Consider the following 20,735-nt stretch of genomic DNA (forward strand, 5'->3'; position numbering starts at 1 on the left):
TTTCAGTCTAGACATTTCGCATCGTGCGAGTGTGCCCCAACCCCAATGGGTTTGGATCTGCATCCCTGCACACGAGGGAAAATTCTAAACTTAGTCATTCAATCACCCTTCAAGTGGGTTCTCATATATAAACACATCTCACACTTGGTATTTAACTAATGTGGGATGTAAGCTTTTCTTTTCCTCAACAAATATTCACAAGTAGCTTATTTTGAGCATCAATTTCTCATTCATCACTCAACCATTTTTAGCATATGATATACCGTTGTAAAGGTCTCATGGAGTAGAATATAAAACCATAATTTTATGATTCAACTCTCCACCTTTACCAATTGAGAATATGCCTCAAAATTTCCAACAATTGGAATTTTTCCAACAATTGATCCTTGAACTATAGCTAAAATATCATTTTGATTTTTTTTTAAATTTTCTTAACAATAGTTTTTAAAAATTAAAAAATCTTAAAAATAAATATAAATTATTAAAAATTAAAATTTATGTTAAAATATATTTTAAAATAAGAATTTAATATATAAAACAAAATTCAAAAATATATGTAAAAATCTTTAAAAATTACAAAAAAAACTTAAAAGATATTATCAAACTTTTGAGTCGAAACCCAAAACCATCATTATTTTACAAGACTTTCTTCTCTATTTTACAAAATTCAAAAAATAAAAAGATTTCCCATGCCTGATTAAAGCCATAAATAAATAAAACTTATTGAAATAAAAAAAAACTAAAAGTTTTGATTACTTACTTTCAAATTTCTCATGCTTTCGTTGTTGTTCAGTTTCATCTTCATCCCTCATGCTTCCAAATAAAAAATACATAAAAAATTATTTAATGTTTGCTTTCTTCTACTTCTAAAAATACTGATTTTCACAACTCCTATGCTTTTGCATCTCTAGATGGTGTGTAATGACCACTACAAAATTTCAAATTACTCATTTTCATATCCCCTTAGTTGTTACAAACTTCTCCATTTGAAAATTTTAATTTTTAATATCTTAATATCTTTATTTTTTAAGTTATTGTGTTTAACAATTTCCAAGTTTTAAATTTTTAATATAAATTTCTGGGTTCTAAGCAAGGACTCCATGCAGTGGCGAAGCGCATTAGAGATCCAAGGGGCCATGGCCCCGCTAAAATAGTAAAATTTTAAATTAAGCCCTTTATAATTTATAAAATTTTAAATTAGTAATGGTAAAATTATACTTTGGCCCCACTAAAAATGAAAAAAAAATTGATTTAACCCTTTAAAAAATATAAAGATATAAGATATTAAAATGATGAAATTGCATTTTTACTATCGTAAAAATATACAATTTAATTCTGCCCCCCAAAAAATTATCTGGCTTCATCATTGACTCCATGAGTTTTGAAATTTTAGAAAATAATGTTTTAACTTTATGGGAAGAAATAAAAAATAAAAAGTGGAATTTAAAATAAAACCTCAAAGCCATCAACGCATCTCCAAAGGTGGAGGATGTAACCTCCCCAACCCGACCTAGACGTTAGACTCGAATTCGGGAGATTACATCGGCCACCGAAATAACCCAGGAAGTTATCGGAGTTTATAAAACAGTTATTTAAAAACATTTGTTCATCTTAGGAGAAAATTTAGCCTATTTTTAGAAAAACTCACGAGTTGACAAAATCGATTAAGTTTAACATTTTTCATGAAACGGTAACTACTTTCAAAAACTTAGTTTATTTCTATTTTATTTATCTATTTCAGAATTTATCTATAGTCTAGCTGCGGAAAAGTGATATCTATTTATATTTTTAATAAAAACTGAAGTTCATGCATAACTAGTTAATATCCAAATTTCAATATCCTAAAATCAAATTAAATGTTATACATGCTATAAAAACCCAAATCTTAAGTCTCATGCCACAAATCGAAATTATAACAACATAACCCTTAAATAACAAAAATATCAAATGATAATGTTAAAAACTTTTAATAAGAACAAAACTAAGCCGAAACCCTTCAAATGTCGAGTTGCATCCTAACCTGGTGGGTTATCTGTAGAAATGGACATAAAAGGGGAGTGAGCTATAAAGCTCAGTGTGAGTTTCTTTACAAGAAAATCAATGCAAACGATTAAACATACAGAATCACTTCACCTAGAATAATTCACAATAGAAATTTCAAAATATAGGTATTTTAGGTCAACTCAATAATATATATATCATTTAAAAAATCTCAGTATTGTATGCACATGCTTTATGAATGCAATATAGTTTCGGTTTACTAGAAAAGATCCTACCCTATCACTACACACCATAGTAAAAGTTACTAGAACTCGTCCATCCCTACACACCGGGTTGTGGATAAACCAAAAAAATTTTAGGTTAATATGTTGCTAAAAGGTTGTGAATGCACAACATATTTGCATATAAGAGCTGTCAGAAAATGAGTGGATAAACCACAAGTGTCGCAGGTTCATACACTGCTAAATGGCTATGAATGCACAACATATTTGCATATAAGAGCTACCAAAAATAGGTGGATGAATCGCCAGTGTTGCGGGTTAATACGCTGTCAGATGGTTGTGAATGCATAACATGTTTGCAGATAAGAGCTACCAAAAAGTCTGTGAATGAACCACCAGAGTTGTAAATCATTCAACTGTTAGAACTTCCTCTTTTTAAAGTGTCCCACCCCATGCAATGCAATATGACATGCTCATAACAGATAAATACGGTAGCGAATAATATGCTTATAATAGATTGATATGGAAGCAATAGTTATGCTTATAACTAATCAATATAGTAGAAAATGTAACACCCTAAAACCCAGCATAGAATTTTAGACCGAATCCCGCAGGTTACATTGGTTACCAAAGTGATCGTAGTAAAAGTTTACCCAAAAAATATTATCTAAAAATTCTATTTAAAACATATTTATATCCTTATGAACCAAGAACATTTAAACTTGTAAATCACAATCCAAAAAAATTCAGTTAAGTTTAATTTGTGAACAAAGTAAAATTTACGAGAAAAATCAAAAGCAAAACTTGTACCACAGTTTCTAAAAAACCTTACAATTCAAAATAGTATATCAAAACAGAAACTGATAAGAGGATCTGTTATTTTATTTTAACCGTGACTGTCTGAGACCTCCGCATACTAAGTCCAGCATTAGAATTCACAAAGGTACTTGAAAGGCAAACACTAAGGGGGTGAGCTACATGAGCTTAGTGTGAGTTCAAAATGAATCACAACAAATTTACAGAAGAGAACTCCAGATGGCAGTTTAATAGTAATCATACTTATAGAGATATGCAGAAACAGAAAGCAAACTCAGAACCATCATCCTAACACACGTAACAGTCAAAGTACACCAACTCACACACAGAATACTCAACACAAGTGTTATTCAGTCAGACAGAAAACTGTCAAATAACCTTACACCTAGAACACCCAAACAGATGCATATGAATGCAGTCAACTGTTAAAAAGCCACCCATCCAACCAAAACACCTCTCCGTCCCCCGATCACACCCTAAAAGAGTTGTTTAAGCTCATCCAACCAAACACACCACTAGGACTTCGAAAGGCTCATTCAACCCTACACACCATGTATGTGGTCTAAGCCACTCAGATAATAATACACAGCAAGGTTGGTGTATATGCTATACAGTGCATTGTGGTAAATCGCTGTACAGACAAGTTGTAGCTAAACTGCCAGATCAGATCATAATCAGTCTTCCTTCTCTTCACAACCAACCCAAATATTTACTTGATGCAAGTGTATGTATGCATACAATCTTACAGAAATGATGAACACGTCGACAAACAATCAGACAGAAATAGATATGCACACACACCCAACAACCCGGGTTCAGAATCAGACATCTTACGCAATAGTCACAAATAACCCATAAGCTGAAGCCTAGATCAGAGTCCAAACTACCCTCACTAAAGACTAACCAAGGGTCGAAACACACAAACACATTTTCAGATCAAAACATACACAAAACCAAAATAAGTTGCCTAGGACCACACAGCCGTGTGCTCTGGCCATGTGGAAAAATTTAGACCGTTTGGAGTTCAAAACGCCCGTGTATAGAGAGGCACATTGCCATGTGGCTGAGGCACACGCCCGTGTGAACCAAGGAAGGGCCGTGTGGACAGGCCATGTAACTCCCTGTCCATTTGTGCTAAAATAAAGTTCAGGGCAGACACGATCATGTGAGGATCTCACACGCCCGTGTGCCCACCAGACATGGTCGTGTGTCCAAAACACACACTTGTGTGGAATCCCTAAATCCTAAAATTAGCCACACGATTGTGTGGCTAGGCCGTGTAGCACCAAATCACCAAATACCTAGTTCCCAAACACACACGCCCGTTTGCCTAGGGGACACGGCTGTGTGAAAATCAACTATTTTTCCCTAATCATCCACACGATCGTGTGGCAGGAAATTTTGCCTGAAAACCCTAATTCATAATTTCACATGGTCATGTGAACCAGCACATGCCCGGGTGGCCACCTATGTGGTCACAAAACACTCGCAAACAACTTGAAAATCGAGTTTTCTGGTCATTAAATCGACCTCCAATCATGACATTTCATAAACCAACCATAACAAACTAAATTTTAGGAGATTATAAATGACATGAGCTTCAATTGCTCAATTATTCAAACACCCAAAAAGATCACCGAATTCCACAGTAAATTAGCAATTCGCAAATAAATTAAAAGAGGTTCGAATCCCACACTTGATTAGTGACCAATGATGTTTAGACACCGACTCAGCGACAAGGAAGCAAAGCTTTCCAAAATCCACAAGCAAAACCATTTTCAAAGGAAAATAAAGAAGAACAAAAAGAAAAGAAGTAAAGAAAGGAAAGGAGGAAAACGTCCAGAAAACAAATAAAAAATAAAAATAAAAGTAACAATAAATAGTTATATATATTAACTTAAAACAAAACTGCTACTTAACAAAACAAAATGAAATAAAAGTGTTTCTCCAAAATGGACACACAAAGACTCGAACCTAGAACCTTGAGGTATACTAACACTCACTCAACCACCAGATCACTAGACCCATTTTGACACTTAAACACACAACTAAACACAATAACACACCCTACTCTCTGACCATAACCACAAAACTAAAAACTTTTAACCTCAAAATTCTAGGTGTTACAAAAAAGACATCTTACAATGGATTCGATTTAAAGATATCATAAGGCATGATAATCGGACAATCAGAATTATAGATGCAATAGACATATATATTATTGAAATATCATGCTTGTAACAGTAATAAATCAAATGATCAAATCATGAATTCCAATATTCATATTAGCAGGGGTTTAATTGAGAGAAATAAAACTCTAAAAATAGGTTGGGGACCAATTAGCGAATAAACAAAACAATTCTTAAAAATTATACGTAAAATTGTAAAACAGGGGTTACACGACCGTGTGGGCAGGCCGTGCGAGAGGCTATAGGTTGTGTAGAAGGGTTACACGACCGTGTAACAAACTGTGGCCATGTGACAATTGCAAAATTAACCTATAAAAGGGACACGGTTGTGTGGCAGGCCATGTGGAAGGTTCTTAGCCGTTTGAGATTCGAACTAGACTAGGGTTTCAGAGGTATATGGTCGTGTGAGGGGCTATGTGGTCTACATGCCTTTGTGGAAAATCGTGTGGCCCTAATCCTAGGCACGATTTGCCTAAATTTGCTTGTAAGAGAACACACACCTTTTACTGGAAGCTCAATCGATACCTCTCAGGACCAAATTTGATTTAATACACCTAAAACAGGTCCTTCAAACGATATTTATACATGGGATAAAATTGGTATCAAGATTCAATCAAGATTAATGGAATATTTCGGCAAGAATCTCAAAAGATACTAATCAAATTGAAAGATTAGCGTGGATCGATGCTATTTCAAAATTTACGGGTTCTACTAATTGAAATAGAAGTACTTACCAAACTTTGTCAAAGATACAGAGTCTATAGATGATTAATTTAATGGCTGGTATGAAAACGATTTAATGGAGATTGATTTGATTTAGGGAAAGTAAAAATAATTCTCAGTAATGGAATAAAAATATGATGAAAAGAAAAGGATGAAAAAGAAAAAGGAGAAGAAATAGAGGAAGGAAAAATTCTATTTAAATTTGAAAAAAGAACAAAAATTCAATTGTAATTAGGAAAAGAGGGACTAAATACGTTAGGTTTTCAAACTCTAGGGGTGGCATGGTAATTTACCCTATGCTGTCGAATAAAAATGATGCATTTTTGTGATGGAATGGCTCAAACTCGGGTATGCAAGGGGGAGACTAGGTTTGTTAACCATTAGGACTAAACTTATTTCTTGTTTAGTTTTTCCTTCAAACAACGTATATTTTAGTGTAGTTTTTATCCTTGTTTGCTAAAAATTAAAGAAAAAGAAATGAGCGATGAGTAGTTTGAATCTAAACCTTTAGAGAGTGCATTAACTACTTAACTATCAAGCCTAGTTCATTTCTTTGTTAATAATTTTAATTAACCCCCTATATTTTGAAGCGTGACAACTCTCCCTTCCTTCAAGAAATTTCGTCCTCAAAAATTAACCCAGTTCAAATAGATGAGGATATTATTGACGAAACATCTCTTCCGGTTCCCATGTGGCCTCCTTAATGTCATGGTTCACCACAGTACTTTCACAAGAGGGATTCATTTCCTTCTTAGAACCTTTACCTTGCAATCTAGAACTTGTATGGGCTCTTCCTAAAAGGAAAAATCCAATTTCACCTCAATCTCTTCTGTAGGAATGATATAGGAAGGGTCAGATCGATATAATCTCAACATGGAGATGTGGAATACATTATGGATGCGATCTAGTTCACGAGGTAATTCTAATTGATATGCAACTGGACTGACTCTCTTAAGGACTTTGTAGGGTTCGATGAACCTAAGACTTAACTTGCCCTTTCTTTTGAACCTTAACACCTTCTGTCATGGGGACACTTTCAAGAAAACTTGATCTTCGACACTGTATTCAATGTATTTTTTCTTTAGGTTTGCATACGACTTCTACCTATCTTAATTTGCTTTTAGTCTATCCTGGACTAACCTTATTTTCCCCTCAGACTCCTGTATCACTTTGGGACCCAAAATTTCCTTTTCTCCCAATTCGATCCAACACAGTGGTGTTCAACACATGCAACCATACAAGGCTTCATAGGATGCCATTTGTATACTCAATTGGAATCTATTGTTATTGGAAAATTTTACTAGAGGCAAATGTTCCTCCCAACTACCTCACAATTCGATGTTTCATTTTCTCAACATATCTTCTAATATTTGAATGACTCGTTTGGATTGTCCGTCAATTTACGAATGGAAGGAAATAGTAAAATCCAAACAAGTACCTAGTGCCTCGTGAAGCTTTTTCCAGAATTGAGATGTAAAACGGGGATCTTGATCTGAACTGATTGATATTGATACCTCGTGAAGTCATACAATCTCCGAAATATATAACTTAGCCAGCTTTTGCAAAGAATAATCTGTGCGGACAGGTAAGAAATGTGTTAACTTAGTTAATTGGCCTACTATCACCCAAATTGAATCTTTCTTAATGGGTGTTAAAGGTAACCCACTAACAAAGTCTATTGTTATTTGCTCCTAGTTCCACCGCGGTATTTTGATTGGTTGTAATAACCCAAAAGGGAACTGGTGTTCAACTTTCACTTGCTGACATGTTAAGCACTAAGCTATAAAGTCTATCACGTTACGTTTCAATCCAAGCCGCAAGTATAATGCCTTTACATCTTGATACATCTTAGTTCCTCCAGGATGCATGGCATAAGGGCTAGCATGCATTTCCTGAAATATAGTTTGTTTTAACTCCTTATCATTTGGCATACAATATCTCCCACGAAAGCATAAAATACCATCGTCATTAAACCCAAAATCTTTAGTTTCATCGTCTTCCACCTGATTAATTTATGACAACAAGGATATGTTTAAGGGTTACTTAGCCTTGATCTCATTGACTAAACTGGGTTTCACTTATAACTCAGCTAGCAAGCCTCCATCATTCACTAGACTTAATCTAGCGAACATTGCTCTTAAATCGATAATTTGTTTTCTACTTAGAGTGTTTACCACTACATTGGCTTTTATAGGGTGATATTCAATCACACAATCATAATACTGTAACAATTTTGTCCACCTTTATTGCCTTAGTTTCATATCTTTTGGAGTGAGAAGGTACTTAAGACTCTTATGATTGGTGTAGATGTAACACTTCTCACCATACAAATAGTGTCTCCAAATTTTTAGTACAAATACCACTGCTACCAACTCCAAGTCTTAAGTTGGGTTGTTACACTCGTACTGCTCAACTGCCTTAATGCGTAGGCAACTACCTTTTTGTCTTGCATCAATACACATCCAAAGTCAATGTAGGATACATCGCTGTACACCACATACTTTTTACTCGACTCAGGCTGAACCAACATGGGAGCTTGAGTTACGACAACTTTTAGCTTTTCAAACCTAGCTTGTTGATCTTCCGTCCATTTAAATGGAACATTCTTCCTTAACAACTTAGTTAGTGGTGCGACTATCAAGGAGAGCTATTGACATTCCCATCCATTACATAATCTAGATAAGCCTCACACTATTTCTAAACCAACTTCTCGGCGACCGTAGCAGAAATTACATGGGATAAATAGTTTCATCTCTCACCAACCATAACAATCTCACTACCCTCTGCCATTTTCAAGGTTACTCTCTTAGAGGCATAATCTAGGTTAACTTGGTGTTCCACTAACCAATCTATATCTAGAATTAAGTCAAACTCCCCAAATGGTAATTCCATAAGACCTACTAGAAGCACTACCCCTTGAACCTCTAATAGACATCTCCTATAAATCTTATTTACAATAACTGATTGTCCTAAGGGCTCACTATGGTAACATCAGTAGTGGTTTCCTCTACCCCAACACCCAGTTTATTAGACATATTAGAAGCAATATATGAATGGGTGGATCCTATATCGATTAAGGAAAAGTATAGGACAGAATGAATGGTAAAAATACCTGTGATGACATCGAACTCATCTCTATCCTCTTGACCTCTAACGTAATAAACAAGTGTAGTCTATTGAGCCTCAGTTTGGTTTGCAACAGTTGCTATAATATTTGTAACCCTATTTTGCCCATGGAACCTCAAAGGTAATTGACTTGCTTTTTAATTTTGAGCTTGATTTTGGAATAGAGTTTACGTCTAGTAGGTTCACCGAGAGCAGTCTTTAATCCTATGCTTAGTCAATCAACAACTAAAGCAAACACTCAATTTCCTCTAACACTCATCCAGATGACGCTTATCATAGTACGGACAGTTGGAAGTTCTATCCCAAGATTTAGCCATAGCAACCCTTTGCTGCGATCTACCCTTTTTGGCTAATTTTACAGGACGAGAATTAGAGCCAGTAAAACCAAAATCTCTCTTAACTGAAACCTTATTGTTTTCCCACTTTTCACGTTTCACTTGTTTGATCTCCTCTACAATCTTGATTTTCTCCATTAAAGTCTCAAATACTCATTCCTGGTGTGGAGCCACTAATATTTTGAGGTTGAAACAGAAACCATTTTTGAACCTCACGTATTTTTCTTACTTCGTGGCGACCATTCCTTCGGCATAGCAGTTGAGCCTGAGAAATTCAACCTCGTATTCTGACATAATCGTATCTCTCTATTTTGATAAACTTGACTCTACAGGCTTCTACATAACTAGTGCATACATACTTCTTCTGGAAGGCTTCCTAGAAATATTCCCAGGTCAAACATTCAGCCTATGTACTCCTTACAATAGACTGCCACCAACGATAGGGCTTTTCCCTTAGCAAGGACATAGTGCCCTTCAAATTTTTCTCTAAAGTAGAATCTAGACCTTTAGAATCTTTTCCATCGACTTTATCTAGTATTCCATCATAGTAGGAGTTGTTTCAGCAATTCCTTTAAATGTTTCAGCCGCATTCGATCGGAGTCTCTCTACAATAGACTCACGGCTCCTCAATCCAATTTCGACTCCAATAACCTTTTGTAAAACCCTTAGCATTGTCTCCGTCACTGCATCATCTCTATTTTCATAGCCTCCACCACCATTGGTGGCAGAGTTCTCAACATACTCCTCCTCAGGGATCAGGTTTTCTCCTTAAACAGTGGACGGCTCAGCGGGTGCAACCCTACGTAGCCTACCCCTACCACGTCTACCTTGAGTGTTCATAGTGATATTTTGAAGAAATTTAGAGTCTATAGTAAGCCTACAGTTTTCACATAAAAGTTCAAGCATTAGCTATTTCCTAAGTATCTACAATCTAAAGATTACAGTTCATCTAAATTCTCAAAAGTAACAGTAACTAAAGTAGGACCGTCATCGGAGTCTCGGATTCAATTTCATGCAGAAAATTGATTTTCTAAAAACATGTGGCATGGTTCTTCCTAGAGTTCCCCTTTTTGATGCAAGCATGCAAACTCACTCAAATTTTCACAGTCCGAGTTTAGAAAACCTAGGCTTTGATACCACTAAATGTAACATTCCAATCTTGGCCTAGACATTAACCCGAATTTAGAAGATTACATCGGCCACCAAAATGGCCAAGTAAGCTGTCAGAGTTTATAAAACAGTTATTTAAAAACATTTGTTCATCTTAGGAAAAAACTCAGCCTATTTTTTTAAAAAAATCGCACGAGTTGACAAAATTGATTAAGTTTAACATTTTCTTGAAACAGTAACTACTTTCGAAAACTTAGTTAATTTCTATTTTATTTATTTATTTCAAAATTTATCTATATTCTAGTTGCGAAAAAGTGATATTTAATTATATTTTAAATAAAATTGAAGTTAATGAATAAATAGTTAATATCCAAATTTCAATATCCTAAAATCAAATTAAATGTCATGCATGCTATAAAAACTCAAATCTTAAGTCCCATGCCATAAATTGAAATTATTTGTTTTTCAGGTCAAGTCAACAATGTATATATATCATCTCAAAAATCTCAGTATTTTATGCACATGCTTTATGAATACGATACACTTTCAATTTACTAGAAAAGATCCTATCGTACCGCTACACACCATTGTAAGAGTTCCAAGAATTCGTCCATCCCTACACATTGGGTTGTGGATAAACCACAAAAATTAAAGGCTAATACGCTACCAGAAGGTTGTGAATGCATAATATATTTGTAGATAAGAGCTGCCAGAAAATGAGTGGATGAATCGCCAATGTTGTAGGTTTACACTACCAAATGGTTGTGACTGCACAACGTATTTACAGATAAGAGCTTCTAGAAAATTGGTGGATGAACTAGCAGTGTTGTAGGTTAATACACTGCCAAATGGTTGTGAATGCATAACGTGTTTTCATATAAGAGCTGCAAGAAAGTCTGTGGATGAACCACCAAAGTTGCAGATTATTAAATTGCCAAAACTTCCTTCTTTCAAAGCATCCCACCCCATGCAATGCAATATGGCATGCTCATAACAGATTAATACGATAGCAAATAATATACATATAACATATCGATATGCCAACAATAGTTATGCTTCTAACTAATCAATATAGTAGAAAAAGGCATGCTTACCATGGAATCGATTTAACAGTATCATAAGGCATGCTAAGCGAACAATCAGAATTACCGTTGCAATAGACATATATGTTATTCACATATCATGCATGCAATAGTAATAAATTAGATGATCAAATCATGAATTCCAATATTTATATTAGCAGGGGTTCAATTGAGAGGAATAAAACTCTAAAAACAGGTTGGGGACCAATCAAGGACTAAACAAAATAATTCTAAAAAATTCTATGCAAAATTGTAAAACAAGGGTCACACGGTCGTGTGGTCGGGTTGTGTAACAGACTTTCGCCATGTGATAATTGTAAAATTAACCTAAAATAGGGACATGACTATGTGATAGGCCATGTGGAAGGTTTTTGGCCGTGTCAGATTCAAATTAGCCTAGGGTTTCAAAGGTACATGGTCGTGAGAGGGGCTATATGGTCTACACACCAGTGCGGCAGACAGTGTAGCCCTAATCCTAGGCATGATTTACCCCAATTTGCTTGTAAAAGAACACATACCTTTTATTAGAAGCTCGATTGATGTCTCTGGAAACACAAAAATATACACACTTTTTCATGCCATTTTTAAATCAAATTCATGCAAATTTGTAGTAATTCTTATCGAAAAATATATAATAATTATAAAATAATTAAATATTACTTAAATTATTAAAATATTGAATTTAAATTAATTTTATAATAAATTTTGATTAATTTTAATCATTTTTGACAAATCGCACAAGGGGCGAAAATTGCCTCGACAGACACAGTTAGAAGCACAAAATCGAGAAGCGATTTTTGAAGCATCGAGGAGAATTAATTTTTCAGTCAAAGACGATCCAAATTATGAATATTAATTCATAATATAATTAATTTTAATTTTAATGTAAATTATTTTGGGTTAAATAAATTATTATTAATTAATTATGAAAAGAGGCTCATTTGAACTGAACTAAGAAAACCGATCCATATGAGCAGTGGGTAGCCCAAAATTGTCCCACATGCTAAACCAATAAGCTTTTTTGGCTGATTATTTGGCTTGCAAAATAGCCCTTGAAGACTCCTTGAATTTGCATTCAAACCCTTCCATTATTCATGTCTTTCTAGATTTGCTCTACGACTGCTGATTTTTGCTATTTTTAGTAGCCTACTCAACCTATAAAAACCCCATTGGCTTCTCATTTGAAACACATTTCAAAACCTCTCATCCTTTCATTTCTCTCTCACTTTCTCTCTTCAATACCCTTCCATTGTTCTTCATTTTCTTCCCCATTCCCTTGCCGATTTCACCTATTGAAAAAGACCCCTTCAACCACCATTTGGAGCAGCCTTGAAGTGTTTGTGGAAGTCTCATTTCAGCAAGAACAAGTGAAGAAAGAGGAGCAGAGCAATTTAGTTAAGCCTCGAAGAAACACTGGATTTGATTCTTGTTCCTTATCCTTTTAATTTTGTTGTTGTTGTTATGAACATGTCTATGAATAATTGTAATGTTTATATGTTTAATTTAATTAATATGATTTAAATTTAATTCGTGTTAGGTTGATTGCATTTTGTCCACTCAATTTATTAAAATTGTGTTCGTGTTGTTATAGGCCTCGGTAAGATCTTTGATTAAGTAAAACCATGATTAAGTTATTCTTGCATTAGAATTATAAGGTAACTAATGAACTAATTATTTAAACGGATTGAAATTGTAATTAATTGACACGATACTTAATCAGTGTATGTTTAATCATTCAAGTTAGCTGAAGGTTAAATTAGCAACGGTATCTAACGATATTTTAGCCTTGCATAACTTGCAAGATTATTGTGATTAAACTGTTTCAAGGTAGGAATACATTGTTACCTCACGTAATCTTTTATTACCTTATGAGATTGAATTAATTGTTTGAATTGACATAGAGATATGTACAAGAGATTATTTTTAATTTCATAAGTATGTATGTACATTAATGTATTTGCTTATTAAAATTTGTTTAATCGGTTGAATTGACATAGAGATATAGTCAAGAGATAAATGGATTTTGGTAGGTGGGTATGTTCATAAGTTAGCAAATTACCAAGTTGCTGTGAATTTATTCGTAACAACATGAACATGTGTTTAGTAATTCTAAGTTAAGAAATGTAATTAATCTAACATCATCTTTTGAAATCGTGCATTGAACTTTTATTTTCTCTTTATTTATTTTACTTAGTTAAAATCTTAGTTTTTAATCACCTCCTCAAATCAAAATATTTTTCTTCATCAAAGTGTTTTTAATTGCATTCATAAATAATTCTTTTCACAGTCTTTATGGGTACAATAACTTGACATTTACTTGTCACTTTATTACTTGTTGCGATTGTGTACACTTGCACATTTCCGTCGTTCCAAGTTTTTGGCGCTGTTACCAGGGATTGTTTTAAAAGTCATTATTTTTGAATTTGTGAATTTTTCATTTTGGTTTATTTTTCTATTCAATTTTTACTTAATTAATTTTTTTCTGTGTTGTTTCAGGTGTTTGTGAGTATTGATCGAATTATCAATTTACTCTCTGTAGACCCTTAGATTGAAAGAACTTTTTGACAACGAAGAAGACAAGCAAGTCAGAGAAGGACCGAAGAGATGGACTTTGAAAATCTAAATTAAGGAAACGGAGCTGACCCTGCTCAAAATCCTATCCTTATTACTGATGATAGGGATAGAGCTCTAAGACTATATGCCATGCCAGTGTTTCATGATCTTAATCTAGGTATTACGAGACCCGAAATTGAGGCACAATAATTTGAGCTGAAGCCAGTGATGTTCCAGATGCTTCAAACAGTGGGCCAATTCAGTGGAATGCCTACTGAAGATCCTCATATTCACTTAAGACTGTTTATGGAGGTGAGCGATTCTTTCAAGTTAGCCGGAGTACTCAAAGATGCAATGAGATTAAAGCTATTCTCATATTCGCTAAGGGACAGAGCTCAAGCCTGGTTGACTAATTACCATCAAATTCTATTTCAACATGGCAAGAGTTAGTAGAAAGATTCCTCATGAAGTATTTCTCGCCTAGCAAGAATGCTAAGTTGAGGAACGAGATCACTAGTTTCCAACAAATAGATGATGAGTCCTTGTATAAGGCATGAGAAAGGTACAAAGAATTATTACAAAAGTGCCCTCACCACGGAATCCCTCATTGCATCCAACTTGAGATGTTTTATAATGGTCTCAATCCTCACATAAGGATGGTAGTGGACGTTTTTGATAATTGTGCTCTCATTTCTAAGTCTTATAACGAGGCTTATGAAATCATTGAGAGAATTGCTAGAAACAATTATCACTGGCCAACCAATCGAGTAGCGTTAGGAAGACAAGTCGCTGGAATACATGAACTGGATCCTCTCACCTCACTCACATCTCAATTATCATCGATTTCCTCAATGCTTAAAATTTTTTACCACTAATGGGTTTCATAGTTTTGCATCTCAGCCACCCAATCAATTTGAAAATATATCCTCTGTCTATTATGGGGAAGGACATTTGTTCGAAGAATGTTCATCAAAACCAGAATCCGTGTATTACAAGGGTAATCAGAACCAGAATCGAGGAAGGTAAGGACTACAATTTAATTTTTATAACCCATTTTAGCGAAACCACTTTAATTTCTCTTGGAGTAACCAAGGGGTTGGAACCAGTAACACTTATGCCCAACCTAGACCGGCCTAGCCACCTGTCTTTACCCGGTAAGTTTAGAAGCAACCTAAAGCTAAAACTTCTAGTGGCTTAGAAAACTTGTTGAAGGCATACAAAGCTAAAATTGACGCCTTAATCCAAAGCCAAGCAGCCACATTGAAAAACCTGGAAAACCAAATGGTCCAGCTTGCCACTAAACTAAGAAACCATCCACAAGGTGTTTTGCCGAATGATATGGAGAACCCAAAAAATTCAGGGAAAGAGCATTGTAAAGCATTGATGAGGAGCAAAAAGACATTAGACCCCAATAGTGTCGAAGTTGAAGAGGAGCCAGTTGATCCTCAAGACTTAGTGGAAGTTCAACTGAGTGTTGAAATTCCAGTTTCACCAGAACAAGAATTTGCAAAATTCAATAAGGTAACTTCTGAACCAGTTAATTCTGATAAACTAACAACTTCGTTAGATGTAGAATTGCCACAGAAGATGAATCAACCAGTTCCAATAAAAAAGCCTCCACCACCCTACTCTCAAAGACTTCAGAAGTAGAAGCAGGAAGTCCAGTTTAAGAAGTTTGTAGACGTACTCAAGCAACTTCATATCAACATTCTGTTGGTATAAGCCCTAGAAAAATGTCAAATTACGTCAAATTCATGAAGGATATCCTATCTAAGAAATGAAGACTTGGATAATTTGAGTCAGTAGCCTTAACGAAGGAATGCAATGCATATCTTCACGATAAACTACCCCCAAAAGTTGAAAGATCCTGGATGTTTTACCATACCTTGTAACATTGGAGCAACTTATTGTGGTAAGACACTATGCGATTTGGGTGCAAGAATCAACTTGATGCCTATGTCCATATTTAGAAAGTTAGGGATAGGTGAAGTTTGACCTACTACGGTTACACCTCAATTAGCAGATCGATCCTTAGCACATCTAGAAGGAAAAATTGAGAATGTATTGGTACATGTGGACCAATTTATTTTTCCTGCTGGCTTTGTTGTTCTAGACTTTGAAGCAGATAAAGTGATGTCAATCATCCTAGGAAGGCCTTTCCTATCAACTGGAAGGACCATTACCGATGCGTAGAAGGGAAAGCTTACTATACGTGTTTAGGACGATCATGTAACATTTAATGTTTTTAAGTCTATGTGATTTCCTGACAGACTTGATGATTGTTCTACAGTATCCGATTTAGAGGAATTAATCATGGAAAGGAACTCAACTATGCTGAGGACCCAATGGGGCAAATTTTGACATCAGACCCTCCAAGTGATGAATAGGGGATGAATATTTAGCTTTACTAGAAGTTAATCAAAGGGGATTTAAAGCACAATCCCACTTTAAGTCTTTGGAGTTAGAGAATAGGGATTATGCCTAACCAAAAGCTTCAAATGAGGAGCCACCTAAACTTGAACTGAAGGTACTTCCCTCACATTTAAAATATGTTTATTTAAGTAACACTTCTACTTTACCTGTGATTGCTTCAACAGAATTGATCGAAGAGTAAGAAAAAAAGCTTATCCTAGTGTTGAAATAATTCAAGAAGGTTATCAGATGGACCATAGCTGATATTCGTGGCATTAGTCCATTTGTATGCATGCACAAGATCATCTTGGAAGATGGAAAGAAAGGGACGATTTATGGACAATGAAGATATCATGAAGGATGTGGTAAAGAAAGAAATCATTAAGTGGTTAGATGCAGGTATAATTTACCCCATCTCAGACAGTTCATGGGTAAGTCTAGTCCAGTGTGTGCTAAAGAAAGGAGGTATTACGGTCATAGAGAATGAAAACAACGAGCTAATACCAACCGGAATGGTTACGGAATAGAGAATTTGAATAGATTACCGGAAGCTGAACAAGATGACAAGGAAATATCATTTTCCTTTACCATTCTTGGATCAGATGCTGGATAGACTTGCGGGGCGAAACTATTATTGTTTTCACGATGGATACTCCGGGTATAATCAGATTACAATGGTGCCAAAAGATCAACACAAAACAACATTCACATACCCATACGATAAATTTGCATTTAGACGCATGCCATTTGATTTATGTAATGCACCTCTACATTTCGAAGATGTATGATGTCTATTTTTACTGACATGGTTGAGAAGTATTTGGAAGTGTTTATGGATGATTTTTCAGTATTTTGAGATACATACAATGATTGTTTAGACAATCTAGTCAAGGTACTAAGGTGATGCGAAGAAACAAACCTCGTACTCAACTGGGAAAAGTGTCATTTCATGCTACAAGAAAGTATTGTTATAGGGCATCAGATAACGAGACATGGAATCGTGCTAGATAAAGAAAAGGTATATGTTATTGAGAAACTCCCACCTCTAACATCTATAAAGGGTGTTAAGAGCTTTTTGGGCCACGCTGGTTTCAATCGAAGATTTATCAAGGACTTCTCGAAAATTGCTAAGCCCTTTTGCAAATTATTGGAGAAGGATACGATGTTCAAATTTGATGAGGAGTGCTTAAGAGCTTTCAATGATTTGAAAACTTGGTTAGTTTCAACACCCATCATCATCACACCAGACTGGGAACTGCCTTTTGAATTGATGTGTGATGCAAGTGACTTTGCGATAGGAGTTGTCATGGGCCAGCGAAGGAACAAAGTTTTTCATCCAATCTAATACACAAGTTAGACTCTGATGGGAGCTCAATTGAATTATACAGTAATAGAGAAAGAGTTACTTGCTATTGTGTTTACTTTTGACAAGTTTCGATCTTATCTTGTAGGTACCAAAGTGACTGTCTATACGAACCATTCGACAATTAAGTATTTACTTGCCAAGAAATACGCTAAACCAAGATTGATTCGATGGGTACTTCTACTTCAAGAGTTTGATGTAGAAATTCAAGATCGAAAGGGAGTAGAAAACCAAATGGTAGACCATTTGTCCACATTAGAGCCGCAAGAAGGGAATTCTCCACTGATACTCGTTCAGGAGACATTTCCAAATGAACACATACTGAAGTTAATCTTGTCCATAATACCCATTGGTTTGTTGATATTGCTAACTTTTTAGCTTGTGGTTTGATGCCTACTGATAAGACATATCATCAAAAGAAAAAGTTTCTTCATTATGTGAAGTACTATTTCTAGGAAGAGCCATATTTTTTTAAGAAATGTGCAGATCAAATGATCAGGAGATGCGTGGCCGAAGATGAAGTACATAATATTTTATATCATTATCACCAGCTTCAAGTGGGGGCAATTCGGAGGTACACGTACTGCGGCCAAAGTATTGCAAGTCTAATTCTTTTGGCCAACACTATTCAAACACGCGTATGCTTACTTAAGGAGTTGTGATTGATGCCAGAGGGTAGGAAACATTGCCAATAGAAATGAAATGCCCCGAACAAACATCATTGAGGTAGAATTATTTGATGTGTTGGGTATTGACTTCCTTGGTCATTTCCCTCCATCTTTTAGTCATAATTACATGTTGGTAGCAGAAGATTACATGTCTAAGTTTGTTAAGGCTAGGGCATAACTAACGAACGATGCTAAGGTTGTGATGAAGTTTTTGCAGAAGCATGTGTTCACAAGGTTTAGAACCCCGAGAGGTATCATCAATGATGAAGGTTCCCATTTTGTGAACAAATTGTTGAAATGGTTACTTGACAAACATGGAGTGAAGCACAAGGTTGCCATATCCTACCATCCACAGACGAATGGGCAAGCTAAATTGGCAAACAAAGAGATCAAAGGGATACTCAAAAAGGTAGCCTGCCCGAACCGACAAGATTGGTCCAAAAGACTAGATGATGCTTTATGGGCCTACAAGACAGCATACAAGACACCTTTCGAAATGATACCCTATAGGTTGGTCTTTGGGAAAGTCTGTCATCTGCCCTTGAGGTTAGAGCACAAATATTATTGGGCTCTCCAACAACTCAACTTGGATCTTAAGCTTGCTAAAGAGAAACGAATGCTTCTTTCTCATACAACAATGCCAAATTACTTAAGGAAAGACTTAAAAGATGGCATGACAAGTACATTCGAGTTCGAGAATTTGAAGCAGGTCAGCAAGTCTTGTTATTCAATTCCAGATTAAGGTTCTTTCCAGGTAAGTTAAAATCATGTTGGTCCGGTCTATTTACGATTCACCAAGTTTATCCATACAGAGTTGTTGAACTTGAAAGTAAGGGAGGTAATTTTCGAGTCAATGCTCAACGCTTAAAACATTACTAGGGGATAAAATTGAACAGGATCAAATCTCATTCATTTTATCAAATATTTAATTTTTCTCATTTTTATTTTTAAATAAATTATTTAGGGTATATTTTTTAGATTAGTATGTTTAAATATATTCTGTCTAGGAGATTGGAACTTAAGCGAGAGGGCTTGTGACCCGTCCACTCTTTTCTAGGAATTGATTTTAACATAATCTTCTAAGAAATTATTCCCTAAATAGCCAATTAAATTTTTAGTTTTTCAAATAAAAAAGGGTCAATTTTGATCCAAGTTTTAATTCCAACTCAATTTTAAATATTCTTTAAGTCTAAGTACTTAATTGAACTATTTTCAAAATTTGGTTGCTCTTTTGTAAATATTAAAAATTAGATGTCTTTTTTGTAAATATTTCCAAAGGCATCTAGAATAATTTTTAATTTAATTTAATAAATAAGATGATAATAACTAGTATATAATTATATTTATTATAATATATATTATTTATTATCAACTTTACCTAGAATTAGGAATTGTTTAAAATTGATCATATTAATAGTTGTTATTTCAATAAATTAATAAAAAAATAATAAAGTAATATGCATTATATTATTTATTAATTTTTATTAAATTTGTTTAGAATTAGAACTTAGAATATTTTAACTATTAATTCATTCAAAGAATTCTAATTGAACTCTTACCCTCTTCACTATAAATTCTGATCACCTTCTACACTTTCTCACATCACCTAAACCAATCTCCATCCTTCCTTCCAACACCAACCGTCGGCACCCTTAGCAACCTTGTTGCCCAGCAGCCACCCTCACACGCACCTCGCGACCTGCCCTATCTGCACGTCGCTAGCCAGCTCCAAAGCCACTCACGCCCACGCTCGCTCCAGTCGACCATTGCGTGCTACTGTTGCCTTGCACGTCCTGCTCCACGTGCATCGTGGCTGCTCCCAGTTCTAGCCGGCGCGCAAAAATAGCCTAAGAGCTTCTACACCAGCTCGCATGCCCAGCAACTCGCCAGGCCTTGCTCGATGCACCTTCCTGCTGCCCAGCATCCGTGCGGCACAAGCGAGCCCCTCTGCCTACGCAAGGCTCCGCAAATTACTGTTGCCTTCATTGTACCAAGCCGGGTACCGCTGCTCCCTTGTGTGCCGTTACTGCCCTTGCCTCTAACCGCATACCCTTGTCACTTGTGTACCATAATTCCATCTTATTTTGCCACCAACCACCCTTCCAACCATCCCTAAATTAAATTCTTTTGCTTCCA

At 35.4% G+C, this 20,735-nt stretch overlaps 1 non-coding gene across 1 annotated transcript; it reads right to left on the bottom strand.

Moving 5' to 3' along the window:
• Positions 1–14,650: 14,650 nt before the first annotated feature.
• Positions 14,651–14,757, bottom strand: LOC128032095 (small nucleolar RNA R71). Its single transcript, XR_008188225.1, has one exon. It is a non-coding gene; the product is annotated as a small nucleolar RNA R71 (small nucleolar RNA).
• Positions 14,758–20,735: the final 5,978 nt, after the last annotated feature.

This window comes from Gossypium raimondii, chromosome 8 (genome assembly GCF_025698545.1).
Source record: "Gossypium raimondii isolate GPD5lz chromosome 8, ASM2569854v1, whole genome shotgun sequence".
NCBI lineage: Eukaryota > Viridiplantae > Streptophyta > Magnoliopsida > Malvales > Malvaceae > Gossypium > Gossypium raimondii.